Source organism: Rhinopithecus bieti, unplaced genomic scaffold (assembly GCF_001698545.2).
Source record: "Rhinopithecus bieti isolate Rb0 unplaced genomic scaffold, ASM169854v2 scaffold_29388, whole genome shotgun sequence".
Classification (NCBI taxonomy): Eukaryota; Metazoa; Chordata; class Mammalia; order Primates; family Cercopithecidae; genus Rhinopithecus; species Rhinopithecus bieti.
In genome coordinates, this window is record NW_016813389.1 from 2,771,645 (window position 1) to 2,789,825 (window position 18,181).

Consider the following 18,181-nt stretch of genomic DNA (forward strand, 5'->3'; position numbering starts at 1 on the left):
GAAGGGAAGGAAGGAAGAGAGAGAAAAAACGAAAAAGAAAGAGAAAGAGAGAAAGACAAGTGAAGTCTACGCTCTGGACTTCCCTCTAGCCCCTTCAGCTGGGTTCATTAACCTCCCCACCCCCAGAATCAGCCCCAGCCTAAACTTGAGGAACAATGAGTCTCCGAGGCAACCATGGCTCAGAATCAGACCAGCAGTGCCCATGATCCCAGCCTGACTTTGTATCTAGCTCCAACAATGGGGCTTGGTCTTATCTTCTCCCCTTTCCCCAAGTTCCTGCCTCTTTCTTTGCATCCATAACTAGGTTCTGCCTGGACTCCTGTGCTGAAGCCCTGCTTTGGTGTCTTCTGAAGCCCTGGGTCCTTCTGGAGCAGAAGGCATGCACCTGAGGGACCCAGTGCTCCTGGGTCTGTGTGAGGACACAGTCCTGCCTCCTCCTGAGGTCGGGAGAGAAAGCGCCTGTCAGGTTGTAGGAGGCCAGTGGGCAGATGGCACAGGTATGCCTTTCAGAGGGGTGAGCCTATTTTTGTCACTCACTATAAATAGTATAGAATGGGCCGTGGCTTGTGGTCAGTTACCTGGAATATCAGGGCAGGATTCTGGCAGGAAGTCCACTCCCACACTTCCCTCACATCAGAATAAACACAGGCTTGGCAGCATGAACCTGAGACTCTGCTGAGTCCTCAAGGAGCATCGCACGGGCAGCTGAAGGGCAATTCAGGCCTCGGGACCCCATACAAAGAAGCCTCTGATGGTGTAGTGGTAGAAGACTATGTGATTACAAGGAGAAATACCCACATTAAGAAATAGAGGCTGGGTGTGGTGGCTCATGCCTGTAATCCCAGCGCTTTGAGAGGCTGAGGTGGGAGGCTCACTTGAGTCCAGGAGTTCAAGGCTGCAGTGAGTCATGACTGTGTCACTGCACTCAAGCCTGGATGACACAGTGAGACACTGTCTCTAAAAAAAGTTCTTTAAAGACAAAAAAAATAAAAAGAAATAGAATATACCTTAAATGGAAACACGTATAAAGTTAAAAGATTAAGATGAAACTAGCACTTAAGAATGTAGTCGTGTGTCTTTATGAAAATAATTTATCTTCAATCAAGCCTATTTTAATATTGTCATTACAGAATTATTCAGGTATATAGGGCCCAGGAAGACTAATAGAAATAAATGACATATCAACCATTTATATTACTGTTATCATGCAGTACAGAATACTGGCTAAAAGCTTAAGGTCATTAGATCTGAATTTGATTCATGGCCCTGCTGCTGTGTGATCTCAGCGAGTCACTCAATGTCCCAAAGCCACAGTTTTTCTTTCTTTCTTTTTTTTTTTCTTTTGAGATGGAGTTTTGCTCTTTTGCCCAGGCTGGAATAGAGTGGCATGATCTTGGCTCACTCTAACCTCCACCCCTTGGGTTCAAGCGATTCTTCTGCCTGAGCCTCCCAAGTAGCTGGGATTACAGGCACCCACCACCATGCCTGGCTAATCTTTGTATTTTTAGTAGAGATGAGGTTTCACCATGTTGGCCTGGCTGGTCTCAAACTCCTGACCTCAGGTGATCCACCTGCCTCAGCCTCCCAAAGTGCTAGGATTACAGGCTTGAGCCACCGTGCTTAGCCAGTTTTTCTCATCTTTAAAAATGAAAATAATAACACAGTCTTGATTGGATTTTGTGGCAATTAAATAAGACAATGCATATTTTTTATGTCCTGGCTAATTTCTGGACCCTAAAGATTTTTGTGGTTATTGTTGTTGTTTGCTTATTTTTCAAAATTTGCAAATGATTTTGGTCTCTATGGGTGGAGACTTACATTTACCTTTAGGCCAGACTTTTCCCTTATTTAAGAAGACTGCTTGCATCAGGACCCTGGTAACCAGCTAGGGTGTAGATAGTGGTGATTGTCAGTGAAGGCCACTGTATTGTTCCTTCAGGTGGTGTCCAGTGTCATGGACATCAAAACCAGGGAGAGGGCAAGAGGGAAAGAGCCAGAGAGATGGGGGTGGCAACTGTTACACTTTAGAAACCTCCAGGAAAAGCTGAGGGATGCTTCAAAGGGGAGAGGGGACCCATTCAGCCATTGAGCCAGAGGAAGATTAAGTCAATGAAATTTGCATACCAAATATTATAGAACGTAACTAATTTTTACTGCACTGTCATAGCAGGAATTTGCTCAAGAGGTACAACAGAAGTCTTTCCTGGTCTTTTGGTGGCAATGATTCAAGCATAATCAATTTGTGGAGCTAAGATCTCAACTCCTCAACAGAAACTGGTAAATCAATCTAGACTTCGGCTTAAGTTTTACCAATTTAACTGATGTAGTTTGGATGCTTGTCCCCTCCAAATACCATGCTGAAATGGAACCCCCACAGTTGGAGATTGGGCTTAGTGGGAAGTGTCTGGGTCATGAGGCAGATCCCTCATGAATTTCCCACAGTAATGAATGAGTTCTCAGTCTATTAGTTCACACGAAAGCTGGTTGTTTAAGGAGCCTGGCACCTCTTGCTCTCTCTTCTTGCTTCCTCTCTTGCCATGTGATGCCTGCTTCCTCTTCATCTTCCACCATGAATGAAAGTTTCCTGAGATCCTCACCAGAAGGAGATGCTGGCACCATGCTTCTTGTACAGCCTGCAAAACCATGAGCCAAATAAACCTCTTTTATTTAAAAAATTACCCAGTCTCAGGTATTACTTTAGAGCAATGCAAAATGGACTAATACATTAACATTATCCTTGGATTTGGTGCTGGTGATACCAACATGATAAAAGGTTCTCTTCTCTTGACCCTACACTAATCAAAGGAAAACAATATTGAATACTTCATCACAAATTAAATGTGAGTGTTCTGCAGGAAGTTTATATACATTTGGCTCTCCATATCTGCCAGTTCTGCTTCTTCAGATTCCACCAACTTCAAACAGAAAATATCCAGGAAAAAAAATAGAAGAAAAAAATTGAAATAATACAAATTTTAAAAAATAGTGTAATTATTTACTAGCATTTACATTATATTAGGTACGATAAGTAACCTAGGGATGATTTAAAATATACATGAGGATCTACATAGGTTATATGCAAATACTATGGCATTTTATATCAGGCACTTGAGCGCCCTTGGATTTTGGTATCTGCAGGGCATCCTGGAAACAACCCCCTGCTGAAACTAGGGGACAACTGTATATGGTTGTATGAAATGCAGTAACAAAAGAGCCTAAGCTAGACAGAGGCAGGTGGGAGCAAAGAGCTTCTGAGAAACCAAAACCAATGAGGCCCTGTGGCTGGACCACGGGACTGGAAGGGAGCAAGGTAGCAGATGAGGCAGGACTGGGTGGCTGGGCCAAATTACATAGGAACTGGATTTTATCCCAAGAGAATGGGAAGCTATTCTGTTGTGGGGAGGGAGTGGCATGACCATCTTTTTATTTCAAGATCAGCACTCTAGGAAATGAATTAATGAAGTCAAGTGTAGGGGCAGAGACACCAGTTAGGAGACTATTGAGATATTGAGAACTGGGCTGAGTGGCAACAGTGGAAATGAAAGTTGTGGCTTCCAGAGATATTCAGGGAAGGACTTAAAGGACAGATACTTGGACCTTTCCTGGGCTCACTGGTTTTCAGCTCTCAGCAAGGTCAGTATTTGGTAGCAATGGCACCTGCAGCAAAACCAGGTGCCTCCATCAACTCCTTCCAGGCTTTGAGGTTATTGATGAAACTTAGGGTTCTTCACTATAAAGAAATACCACACTCCCTAAGGAGATTTCTGCCTCAGTTACCTATTATTCTGCATGACTATACCTGTGAACTTGTCCCATTTTCTATTTGAGTATAATTTAAGTCTAGGTTTTTCAAGTACTTCCAAACCTAGAGGAGACAATCCCATAGATAAATAAATTTATTTGAAACATATAAACTGTTTTGCTTCCAAAAATATTGGAGGCCATTAAGACAAAAATGGGAAGGGATGTTTTCTGACAATCTCGTAGTTTGAAGAGCCATGACCTGGAGAATGCTGTGTTTTCCTTTGTTTAGCTTTACGCTGCTTTTTAGTATATTTGGCTTTATTTTAAAGGACAAATGATATAGGTAACAAGAAAAATTTCTCAGAACTCAACTCTAGCAAGATGTGAGGTTGAGCAAATATCAAAATAAGCCTTTACCCCATGCTATGTTTATCTTGCCACTTGGCAATATACTGATATTAAAATTATTTCCAAACCAAGTTGCCTAGCTCTAAATCTGAGAAGCTAATATAACGAGTTGGCAAGAGTTCACATTAGGAAAAAGCCTAGACCCACTTGGCTGCAGATCACTGCTACTTCACATTTCAATGTGCATGCATTGGGCTCCCAAAGTGAGGAAAATAAAAATAATGAAAATCATCTACTGTCAGAGAGAACAATTTCTTTGCCACAGTGTTCTCACAGGAAGTTCATTCTGGTAAATCAGTGTCAAAATGACAAGAAAATCCAACATGTCTCAAGAGGCACAATATATAACAAGCAAAGAATTCTAAATCGGTGTTCAGAAATTGAATGTTAAAGGAGCTAATGAAAAATTCAAGACCAAAAAATGATGGATGTGAAACAAATTCATTAAAACATTTTGAGTAAAAATAAGAAGACCGTGACATTATGCTCAATTAACAGGAAAATACAGTCTTAAAGGGTAAATGTGGTAGATAATGATCTGCTTTTTCAGACATCAAGAAGTGGAATCAACCATTAAAGATGGCTTTGAAAGAGAGACTAGATTAGATAAAAATTGAATCTACACACTAATGATATCACAACTGTTGTGCTTTTTGCCTTTGCTAGAGTTGCCCTCTCAGCAACAGATTTCTAAGAAAGCATCTCTGAAAAATGATTACTGGATATTTCAAGCCTCAAAATTAAGCAGGTTAGGGACACAGTAATCATTCCTGGGCACCTGTTGTGCAGTGCAGCAGCAATGTAAAACTCTCTTTCAAATCACCAGTGTCAGAAAATACTTAAAATCCCTGGAGAACAATTTAGAATACCAAATACGCTAGAAATAACTCTCTGAAGAAGGCAAAATTGGAGGAGACAGAGGATGGAGCATGAAGAGTTTTTTTTTCTTGAAATCACCACAGTGTGATTTGGGAAGATGAAAGAACTTGGATCTCTGCCCCAGAAAGAGGTTACTAAATAAGTCAAGTACCCCAGCTAAGAGGATCCCAACATCAGTCCAAGCATTTGGGTGGCTTTAAAGCTTGTTTGTTTTTTAAATAATTAACTTTTATTACATAATTAATGCATGCACACTGTAGAAAAGTAGAAAGTATGGGTAAAAAGAAGAAAATTTAAGTCACCCTTTCCATAGGTCAGAAATAACCAGAATTAACATTTTGGTGTACCTCTTTCCAGACTTTTTTAGGACAGGAGATTTTTGTTTTGTTCTAATGAAACTCAGATCATACTGAAACTTGCTTTCTTCAATCAATTACATATCATGAATTCATTTCCATACCAGTAAATATATTTCTTACCATGACTGCCGAATATGCCCTTGTATGGGCAGAGCGTCATTTATTTAATGAATCCAAAGGCGATTTTTAAAATAATTTTTTTTTTATTTATGTGTTTTTTGTATTTTGTTGAGACAAGGTCTCACTCTGTCACCCAGGTTGGAGTGTGGTGGTGTGATCATGTCTCACTGAAGCCTCAACCTTCTGGGCTCAGGTGATCCTCCCACCTCAGCCTCCTGAGTAGCTGGGACCATAGGCACACACCATCATGTCTGACTAATTCTTGTATTTTTTGTAGAGATGGTTTTTTTCCATGTTGTCCACGCTGGTCTCAAACTCCTGGCTTAAGCAGTCCATCCACCTTGGCCTCCCAAAGTTCTGAGTTTACAGGTGTGAGCCACCATGCCCGGCTGGATTCTGTTTTAAAATACTTTCAAACTGACAGAAAGGCTTGCAAGAACAGTACAGTGGACTCCTGGGTATCTTTTACACAGAATCATCCATTTTTAACATTTTGTCACATGTGCTTTATGATGAACTTTGATTATTTTTGAACTATTTGAGAGTAGGTTGTGCATGTCATGCCACTTTCTCCTAAATATTTCAGTGTGTATTTCAAAGAGCAAGGGGAGTTCCATAACCACACCACTAAATGATTTCTAAGCCATTTCTGCACCAAACTGCTATAATTCTTAATAATAATAGTCATTCCTTTCCTGGTCTCATGTTTAGATCTTCAAACAACTCTTGGTTCTGCTCTGAGCAGGACTCTATGTTGGATGTCAAGAATTAAAAATGAATAAAACAATAGTCCTCCTCTTGAGCCACTTACATTCTATTGTGAGAGACACAAGTATGTACTTATAATGCAATGTGGTAAAGGCAACGTGCTGCTGTGGGCATGAAGGAAGGCCCATAGAACGTTGGGAACACAGAGAAGTAGCAAATCTCATAGTTGGAGTCAAGATTGATAGAGTTGAACAATGGCACGAGTGTGTGCTTGTGCGTGCATGCGTGTGTGTGTGTGTGTGTGTGTGCATGCGGGCATGCTCAGGGATTGTGGAGGGAGTGTGTTTTGGCAGGTAAAATGCCATGCTGAGAGCAGTGAGAGATGAGGCTGGAGGTGAGGCAGAGCTAGAGCATGAATGGCTTGGACACAACATCTAGAGCTTGGACTTGACCCTGCAGGTGATACAGGGTAAGCTGAAGAGAACATGACCAATAAAGTTTGATGGATCACCCTGGGGTCAGCAGAGAGGTTAGGTCTGAAGACAACAAGACCCTGGAAGCAGCAAATAAGTTAGTAGGATTTTGCAACCGTCTAGGTGAGAGAAGAGTCTGCTCTGAACCAGGACAGTGGGAGTAGAAGCAGTGAGGAGACAAAAGATCCAAGACATCTCTAAGAGGTGCCTGAGTGTGGGGGTGATGGGAAGGGAGGAGTTGACTCCCAAGTTTCCAACTCTTCAGAGAAAAAAAATCATAAATGATATTACTTATCTCAAATTGACCTTTGTAACGACTCTGTCAGATAACTAGAGCCAATAGCTATAATCCCTATTTTACAGACTGAGATTCAGAAAGTCAAAGTGACTTGTCAAAGGTCGCACAATTAGTCAATGGCACAACAGAGATAGTAAGTTCATCCTAGTATGAGTACTAATGGATGATACAAAACTATTCAAAATGCCACAACTAGAGAACCACACTTAAAAAATGAAATCAGATCCGTACCTCACATCGTATGTCAAATTAATTCAAAATGGATCATACATCAACATTTAAGAGCTAAAACTTTAAAAATGTATCGAAGAAAATATAGGAGAAATTCTTAGTTGCTTTGGATTTAGCAAACATTCTTAAATAGGACACACAATAGTAAAAGAAATAAAGGGAAAAATCAACACATTAGACTCCACCAAAATTAACACCCTTTTCTCTTTGCTATAGTCTGAATGAATATCTATGTCCCCCCAAATTTATATGTTACCAATTACCATCTTGGTAATTGGGATTGGAAGGTGGGCCTTTGGGAAGTTATGAGGGTGGAGCTCTCACGAGTGGGGATTAGTGCCCTTATGAAAAATGCCCTCCTCACATAATCCTTTGGATGAAAAAGCAAAAGGGCCCAGGGAGCTGCCTTGCCCCTTTTGCCCTCTGAGGATGCAGCAAGAAGATGCTATCTATGAAGCACAGAGAGAGCCCTCACCAGATACCAGATCTCCTGGCACCTTGATTTTGGACTTCCCGGCCTCCAGAACTGTGAAAAATAAATGTCTCTTGTTTATAAATTACCCAATCTAAGGCATTTTGTTATGGCATCCCAAACAGACAAAGACACTCTTCAAAACCCACTATTGCAAAAATGAAAAGACAAGCAACACACTGGGAGAAAATAGTAGCCAAACATATCTGACAAAACACTAGGATCTAGAATATAAAAGTACACTCACAACTCAATAATAAGACATACAGTACAATTTTAAAATGTGCAAAAGACTTGAATAGGTATTTCATCAAAGAATACATATGGATGGCAATAAGGATATAAAAGGGTGTTCAATGTCATTAGTCATTAAGGATATGCAAATTAAAACCACAATGAGATATCCATTGTACATCCACTAGAACATCTAAAATTAAGAAGGTAGACAAGATGGCTGACTAGATACAGCCAGGAAGAGCGTCTGCTGCTGAGAGAGATCAGAATATCAAGCAGACAAGCATACTCTGAACAGATCTTCTGAGAGGAAGCACTGAGAGCAGATGAAGAGATGATGGAGACAATGGGGCTGAAGCGGGAGGAAGCTAGAACCCTGTGCAGGGTTGCTGAGTGCTGGGGCTTGTTCCTGGCACTAAATGGCTCCTAAGGAAACAGTAAGTGAAATAACTGCAGGACAGCCCACTCTCACCACAGACCTGCAGAGTCCTAGCTGCAGTAAATCTCACATCATCACGGACATTTAAGTTGGCATGGGGGTTGCCTGCAGAGTTGGCAGAAATAGATCCTGAGTCTCTTTGGAGTCCAGGGAGTTTGGCATGGGGACAGAGGCAAAGGAACACAGCCAGAGGTGCCCATCCCCCAAGGCTCTCCTTATTCCTTTAAGTGCCTCTGACCTTTGTTATTTGTTGGACCTGAAGACAGCAAGGCCATCTTTCCCACAGGACTGGGACGAGTCTGACCTGTGCACTTCCCATCCACCAGCCCCTCCCAGGGTCCCTGCCTGGCCACTCCCATGGGAGCAGGCACACAGCACAGCCTCCACTGCTCTGCCAGAGCACTTTCACTGGCTCCCCCAGCTGCCCTGCTAGAACACTTTCACCAGCAGCCACTGCCACCCCAATGGGGTACTTTTGCCACTACTCCCAATGGAGCACTTTTGCTAGCAGCTTGGAAGCACCTTGTCTCCCCCAAGCCCCCCAAACTCAGCCAGTGCTCAACTTCGAGAAATGAGAAGACAAAGCTGTGGGCCTGGTCCCAGCCCTGCTGGGTTAGAGCACATAGCCCAGGAGTGCCAAGCTGAGCCTTGGTCCTCTGAAAGCATCCAGAAATGGAGCCAATCAACTATATCCAACTTATTCCACAGTCAAACCTTCCAGGTAAATAACATAAAAACAAAAAGCCCTCTCCAAAGGACAGCAACTTCAAAGGATAAAGGAACACCAGCTCTCACAGATAGAAAGAACCAGCACAAGGACTCTGGTAACTTTAAAAGCCAGAGTGTCTTCTTACCTCCAAATGACCACACTAGTTTCCCAGCAATGATTTTTTAACAGATTGAAATGGCTGAAATGACAAACACAGAATTCAGAATTTGGATGGCAAGGAAGCTCAATGAAACACAGGAGAAGGTTGAAACTCATTCCAAGAAAACAGCGAAATGATCCAACCACTGAAAGATGACATAGCCACCTTAAGAAAGAACCAAACTGAATTTCTAGAATTGAAAAATCACCACAGGAATTTCATAATACAAATGGAAGTATTAACAACAGAATAGATCAAGCTGAGGGAAGAATCTCAGAACTTGAAGACTCCTTTGAATCAATGTAAGCAGACAAAACAAAGAAAAAAGAAAGGATTTTAAAAGGAACAAAACCTCTAAGAAATATGGGACTAAGTAGAGACCAAACCTACTGACATTTTTCAAAGAGAAGGAGAAAAGAGTAAGCAACTTAGAAAGCATATTTGAGGATATAGTTCACAAAATTTTCCCAATCTTGCTAAAGAGGTTAACGTGTCAATTTAAGGAATTCACAGAACCCCTGCAAGACACTATGCAAGACAACCATTCCCAAGACACATGGTCATCAGATTCTCTAAGATAATACAAAAGAAAAAATTAAATGCAGCTAGAGAGAAAGGGCAGGTCACTTGCAAAGGGAACCCCATCAGGCTAACAGTGGACCTTTCAGCAGAAATCTTACAAGCCAGATGAGATTGGGGGCATATTTTCAGCATTCTTAAAGAAAATAAATTCCAACAAAAAATTTCTTATCCCACCAAACTAAGTTTCATAAGCAAAGGAAAAATAAAATTCTTTTCAGACAGGCAAATGCTAAGGGAATTTGTTACCACTAGACCTGCCAGAGGTCCTTAAGGGAATTCTAAACATGGAAATGAAAGAAAGATACCTGTCACCATAAAAAAACACACTTAAGTACATAGCCACTATCACTATAAAGCAACTACACAATCAAATCTAAATAACAACCAGCTAACAACATGATGACAGGATCAAATCCTAACACTTCAATATTAATTGAATGCAAAAGGGCTAAACACCTCACTTAAAAGGCATAGAGTGGCAAGGTGGATAAAGAAGCAAGACCCAACTGTTTGCTGTCTTCAAGATATCCATCTCACATGTAACAGCTCAAAGTAAAGGGATGGAGAAAGATCTACCATGCAAATGGCAAACAAAAAAGAGCAGGCGTTGCTATTCTTGTGTCATGTAAAACAGACTTTAAATCAATAATTATCAAAAAGGACAAAGAAGGGCATTACACAATGATAAGGGGTTCAATTTAACAAAAAGACTTAATTATCCTAAATATATATACACCCAATATCGGAGCACCTAGACTCATAAACAAGTTCTTAGAGACCCAAGAAGAGACTTAGATAACCACCCGATAATAGTGGGAGACTTCAACACCCCACTGACAGTGTTAGACAAATCATCAAAGTTGAAAGCTAACAAAGATATTCTGGACTTCAACTTGACACTTGACCAATTAGACCTAATAGACATCTACAGAATACTCCACCCAACAACAGAATCTACATTCTTCTAATCTGTAAACAGCACTTACTCTAAAACTGACCACATGCTCAGCTACAAAGCAAGTCTCAACAAATTTTAAAAAAATGAAATCACACCAACCACACTCTCAGACCACAGTACAATAAAAACATAAATCAATACCAAGAAGATGTCTCAAACCTATACAATTACATAGAAATTAAATAACTTGCTCCTGAATGAGTTTTGGGTAAAGAATGAAATTAAGGCAGAAATCAAAAATTCAAAATTCAAAAAAATCAAAAAATTCTTTAAAACTAATGAAAACAGAGACACAACACACCAGAATTTTTGGGACACAACTAAAGCAATGTTACAAGGAAAGTTTATAGTGCTAAACACCTACATCCATAATTCAGAAAGATCTCAAATTAACAACCTAACATTGCATCTGGAAGAACTAGAAAAACAAAAGCAAACCAATCTCAAAGTTACCAGAAAAAAAGAAATAATAAAAATCAGAGCAAAACTGAAAGAAATTGAGATGTGATATTCCATACAAAAAAGATAAATGACACCAAAAGATTATTCTTTGAAAGAATAAACAAGATTGATAGAACATTAGCTAGACTAACAAAGGAAAGAAGAGAGAAGATCCAAATAAGCACAGTCAGAAATGACTGTGAAAGGACTATGAAAGGTGACGTTACAACTGACCCCACAGAAATACAAAAAGTCCTCTGAGACTATTATGAACACCTTTATTCACACAAGCTAGAAAACCTAAAAGAAACTGATACATTCCTGGAAACAAACAACCTCCTAAAATTGAAGCAAGAAGAAACTGAAACCCTGAGCAGACCAATAACGAGTTCCAAAATTGAATCAGTAATAAACAAACCTACCAACCAACAAAAGTCCTGGACCAGATGGATTCACAGCAAAATTCTACCCGGCATCTAAGAAGAGCTAGTACCAATGCTACTGAAATTATTCCAAAAAATCAAGCAGGAAAGACTCCTCCTGAACTCATGCTACGAAGCCAGCATCATTCTAATACCAAAACCCAGCACAAATACAATGAAAAAGAAAACTTTGGGCCAATATCCCTGATGAACATAGACGTGAAAATCCTCAACAAAATACTAGCAAACTGAATCCAGCAGCATATCACTAAGTTAATTTGCTATAATCAAGTAGGCTTTATTCCTGGGATGCAAGGTTGTTTCAATATATGCAAATCAATAAATGTGATTCACCACATAAACAAAATTAAAAACATAAACTATATGATCATCTCAATAGACACAGAAAAAGCTTTGGATAAAATTTAACATCCCTCATGTTAAAAATCCTCAATGAAGGCATCAAAGAAACATACCTCAAAATAATAAGAGCCATCTATGACAAACCCCCAGCCAACATCATACTGAACAGGCAAAAACCAAAAGCATTACCCTTGAGAACCAGAACAAGACAAGGATGCCTATTCTCACCACTCCTAATCAACATAGTACTGGAAGTCCCAGCCAGAGCAATTAAGTAAGAGAAAGAAATTAAAAACATCCAAATATGAAGAGAGGAAGTGAAATTCTCTCTTTTCACAGATGATATGACACTATACCTAGAAAGCCTTAAAGACTCTGAAGGCTCCTAGAACTTCGGTAAAGTTTCATAATAGAAAATCAACGTGCAAAAATTAATAACATTTCTATACGCCAATAATGTTCAAGCTAAGAACCAAATAAAGAATGCAATCCCATTTATAACAGCCACAAAAAGAATAAGACCCCTTGGACTACAGCTAACCAAGGAAGTGAAAGATGTCTACAATAAGAATTACGAAACACTGCTGAAAGAAATCAGAGATGACACAAACAAATGGAAAAACATTGCATCCTCATGGATAGAAAGAATCAATATTGTTAAGATGGTCATACTGCCCACAGCAATTTACAGATTCAATGGTATTCCTGTCAAACTACTAACGTCATTTTTCACATAATTAGAAAAAAACTATTCTAAAATTAATATATAACCAATAAAAGGAGCCTGAATAGTAAGACAATCCTAAGCAACAACAAAAAGACAAAGTCAGTGGCATCACACTACCAAAACGATATGGTATTGGCATAAAAACAGTCACATAGGCCAATGGAACAGAAGGGAGAGCCCAGAAATAAATCCACATGCCTACAACAAAGTTGACAAAAACAAGCAATGGGGAAAGGACTCCCTATTCAATAAATGGTGCTGGGATAACAAGGTAGCCATACGCAGAAGATTGAGACTAGAACCCTACCTTTCACCATATACAAAAAACAAACTCAAGATGGATTAAAGACTTAAATGTAAGATCTAAAACTATTAAAATCCTAGAAGAAAACCTAGGAAACACCATGCTGAACATTGGCCATTGCAAATAATTGATGACTAAGTCCCCAAAAGCAATTGCAACAAAAAAAAATTGACAAGTGGCACTTCATTAAGCTAAAAAGCTTCTGCACAGCAGAAACTATTAACAGAGTAATCAGACAACCTATAGCCCTATTAAAAATGACCAAACCACATAAATAGACACTTCCCAAAAGAAGACATATATACAGTGAACAAATGTATGAAAAAAATGCTCAACATCACTAATCATCAGGGAAATGCCAATCAAAACCACAATGAGATATCATCTTACACTGGTCAGAATGGCTATTATTAAAAAGTCAGAAAATAACAGATGCTGGAGAGGTTGCAGAGAAAAGGAAAGGTTTATACACTGTTGGTGGGAATATAAATTAGTTCAGCCACTATGGAAAGCAGTTTGGAGATTTCTCAAAGAACTTAAAGCAGAACTACCATTTGACCCAGCAAGCCCACTACTGGGTATATGCTCAAAAGCAAATAAATCATCCTGCCACAAACACACATGTACTCATATGTTCATCCCAGCACTATACACAATACCAAAGACATGGAATTATCCTAGATGCCCATCAACAACAGACTGAATAAAGAAAATGTGATATATATATATATATATACACACTGTGGAATAGTATGCAGCCATAAAAAGAATGAAGTCATGTCCTTTAAACCCACATGGATGCAGCTAGAGGCCATTATCCTAAGCAAGTTAAGAGCAGGAACAGAGAACCAAATACCACATGTTCTTACTTATACATGGGAACTAAACATTGAATACCCAAGGACATGGAGATGAAAACAATGGACACTGGGGACTACTGGGAGACATCTTGGGGTGGCGGGCAGTGAGGCTTGTAAAACTGTCTTGTACTGTGTGTGCTACCTGGGTAATGGGATCATTTGCATACCAAACCCCAGTGACATGAAATTTACCCATGTAACAAACCTGCACATGTACCCACTGAACCTAAACTAAAAGTTGAAAAGAAAGAAGTGGAACTGGAAATGAAGCTCAAAAAAAAAAAAAAAAAAAAAAAAAAAAAAAAAAAAAATTTTAAGAAGGTGGAATATACCAAGTATTGACAAGGAAGTTAATATGATTTGGCTGTCTCTCCACCCAAATCTCATCTTGAATTGTAGCTCCCATAATTCCCACGTGTCATGGGAGGGAGCTAGTGGGAGATAATTGAATCATGGGAGCAGGTCTTTCTCATGCTGTTCTCCTGATAGTAAATAAGTCTCATGAGATCTGATGGTTTTATAAAGGGGAGTTCCGCTGCACACGTTCTCTTGCCTGCTGCCCTGTAAGATGTCCCTTTGCTCTTCCTTCGTCTTCCACCATGATTGTGAAGCCTCCCCAGCCACGTGGAACTGTGACTCCATTGAACCTCTTTCCTTTATAAATTACCCAGTCTCGGGTATGTCTTTCTTTATTAGCAGCACGAGAATGGTCTAATACAGATGTGGAGGATTAGAACTCGCATATCCTGCTGATGAGAATGTAAAATTACACAACTGCTTGGGAAACTACTTTCCTAAAAAAGTAAAAAATACATTTACCATATGACCCAGCCATTCTACTCTTCATTATTTATACAATAGAAGTGAAAGCATATGTCTACACAACAGCCTGTACAGGAGTATTCACAGTAGCTTTTTTCATTATTTGTTTATTTTTATTTCAATAGTTTTGGGGTACAAGTTGTTTTGGTTACATGGATAAGATTTTTGGTGGTGATTTCTGCGATTTTAGTGCACCCATCACCTGAGAAGTGTACACTGCACCCAATATGTAGTCTTGTATCCATCACCCACCTCCCAAACTTCCCCTCTGAGTCCTCAAAGTCTATTATGTTATTCTTATGCTTCTGTGTCCTCATAGCTTAGCTCCCACTTATAAGTGAGAACATACGATATTTGGTTTTCCATTCCTGAGTTACTTCGCTTAGAATAATGTCCTCCAGCTCCATCCAAGTTGCTGCAAAAGACATTATTTCATTCCTTTTTATGACTGAGTAGTGTTCCATGGTGTATACACACCACATTTTCTTTATCCACTCAGTTGAAGGGCATTTAGGTTGGTTCCATATTTTTGCAATTGTGAATTCTGTTGCTATAAACATGCATGTGTCTTTTTCATATAATGACTTATTTTCTTCTGAGTAGATACTCAGTAGTGAAATTGCTGGATCGAATGGTAGTTTTACTTTTAATTCCCCAAGGAATCTCCATACTGTTTTCCATATTGGTTGTACTAACTTATATTCCCACCAGCAATGTAAAACTGTCACCTTTTGACCACATCCACACCAACATCTATTGTTTTTTGACTTTTTAATTATGGCTGTTCTTGTAGGAGTAAGGTGGTATTTCACTGTGATTTTAATTTACAGTAGGTTTTTTTTTTTTTTTTTTTTTGGTAATATCTGGAAACAACCAAATGTTGGTCTATAGGCTCATAAACAAACTGTGGCATATCCATACAATAGAATACTACTCATCAATAAAAAGGAATGAACACACAACAGCATGTAAAATTTCAGAATAATTATGCTGAGTAAAAAAACCAGATCAAAAAAAAAAAAAAAGAAAGAATGCATAATGTGTGGTTCCAATTATATAAATTTCTAGAAAAGTCAAACTAATCTCTAGTGAAAGAAAGCAGATGCATGGTTACCTGGGGGTAGAGCAGAAGGGAGGGATTACAAAGGGGTCACCAGGAAACTTGGGAGCGATGGTAGTGATGTTCGTGATCTTGATTGTAGTGATGGTTTCACAAGTTTGTAAATATGCTAAAACTCATCAAATTGCACACTTTAAATATGTGCATCTTATTTTATGTCAGCTATACCTCAGTAAAGTTATTTTAAAGAAAGAACAGAATGGAGAGGAATATAGCAATATCTTAGCAAGTAGCAAATATACCAATATCTTAACAAAATTAGTCTCTGTGAGATTATTAATGATTCTTTTCTTCTTTATCCTTTTCCAAGTTTCCAAATGAACATGTAATAACATCAAAATCATACAAACTACTTTTTTGGAGAAAAAAAGAATTAGGTGAACAGAGAAATTTGAAGACAATAGTCTGTACTTGTGAATCTTAATACCAGTGGGTAGGCCGGGCGCGGTGGCTCAAGCCTGTAATCCCAGCACTTTGGGAGGCTGAGACAGGCGGATCACGAGGTCAGGAGATCAAGACTATCCTGGCTAACACAGTGAAACCCCGTCTCTACTAAAAAATACAAAAAACTAGCTGGGCGAGGTGGCGGGCGCCTGTAGTCCCAGCTCCTCGGGGGGCTGAGGCAGGATAATGGCGTAAACACGGGAGGCGGAGCTTGCACTGAGCTGAGATCCGGCCACTGCACTCCAGCCTGGGCAACAGAGCAAGACTCTGTCTCAAAAAAAAATACCAGTGGGTGAAAAAAAAATCAAAGACATGAAACTTTTCAAATGACAAAGATCCTCTATTGTTTCAAAAGCCATGGTAAACCAGGAGGCACTATGAGAAGTTACACAGGAACATATATAAATCTAAAGAAATCTATGGAGGAGGTATCATATTAGCAAAATGCATCATTTGGTTGAGCTTTCTACCTCAAATATCCTTCAAATACATTGGTGAGAAACAATTGCAACAAAAAAAAGAAAACGGAAGAGACAGTGCTAGGCGGGAAAGGAAGGTGAAATTTTTTCATGATGTCAGGACCCATCAGTTCTGGAGTTCACCCAAGAATCTAAGGATTAAAGAACAATCCAATATAACTAGAAAGTGACTGGCATCGTATGTCCTTAAAAAGAATAAATACTGCAAAGAACAAGCCAGTCCACAGAAAATGCTGTTCTCCATCTGACTAAATATGGTCAAGTCTCATGAATCTGGGTTTCCACTCTTGGAAATGTTTGTTAAATCTGTGTGCACTGCGCTGAAGGCTCACTCTGAATTTTTTATTAGTAGTGGAAGTAGTAAGTTTTAAAAAGCTTTCAGAGACATACTTAACCCATTTAGATGATAAAATATTTTAAAGCCTTCAGTGCATTATTTGGATATCAAATACTGAAAATTATCAGGTAATTTTTATATTCATTTATTCAAGAAAAACTTAATAAGTGGCAGCAATTGTACCAGGCCCTGGGACACAAAGAAGCAAACACAACCGATGACCTCATGGAGCTCTTAGTCTAATGACTGATAAACCTTCAAACAGTTGCAATACAAGGTGTCCTTAGCTTGGGAGAGTGGAAAGGAAGTCAGAGAAGCCTACAAAGAGAAGGTAACACTTGAGCAGGGTCTTGAAGGCTATGTAGGAGTTTTCTGGTTAGGAAAAGAGAGACATTCTGGCAGAGAGGACAGCATGGGACAGAGAGGCAGGAGAAAGGGAGATTATTTGGTAAATAGCAAGAGCTTCTGTGAGGATTTAGAATAGGATTCACCTCGGGGGGACAGGCCCTAAAGCGTATGGAAGCTCTTTATCCATGCTGGAGAAGTTCAGGCTTTATCCTAGATAAAATGAGGAAGTGTGTTGGTGGTGTGTTGGTTACAACTCTGCTTTTAACCAAATGAACTGGCCTAAAAGTGAGAAAGATGACCTTCAGTGTTCAGAGAACTCAAGGGCTTTATGTAGTGAGACCTAAAAAGAGGCTGAAATTGGGAACTGGAAAGCCAAAGAAACTCTCCTCCTCCTCCTCTCTCTCTCTCTCTCTTTTTTTTTTTTTTTTTTTTTTTTTTTTTTTTTGGAAAAGGTCCCCTTTTGTCCCCAAACTGGGGGGCGGGGCATCTTCTCCGCCCCTGCAACCTCTGCCTCCTAGGTTCAAGCGATTCTCCTGCCTCAGCCTCCTGAGTAGCTGGGACTACAGGTGTGCAACACCACACCTGGCTAATTTTTTGTACTTTTACTTGAGATGGGGTTTTGCCATGCTGGTCAGGCTGGTCTTGAACTCCTGACCTAAAGCAATCCACCCGCCTCGGCCTCCCAAAGTGCTGGGATTACAGGTGTGATGTCCTCTATCTTTTATCTTGTTTTTCCCGCC

General features: G+C 39.6%; 1 long non-coding RNA gene across 1 annotated transcript; it reads left to right on the top strand.

Annotated features, from left to right (window-relative positions):
* The first annotated feature begins 217 nt into the window (after positions 1-217).
* LOC108512821 (uncharacterized) lies at positions 218-2,644 on the top strand. Its single transcript, XR_001880709.1, has 3 exons — positions 218-497; positions 2,171-2,277; positions 2,581-2,644. It is a non-coding gene; the product is annotated as an uncharacterized LOC108512821 (long non-coding RNA).
* Positions 2,645-18,181: the final 15,537 nt, after the last annotated feature.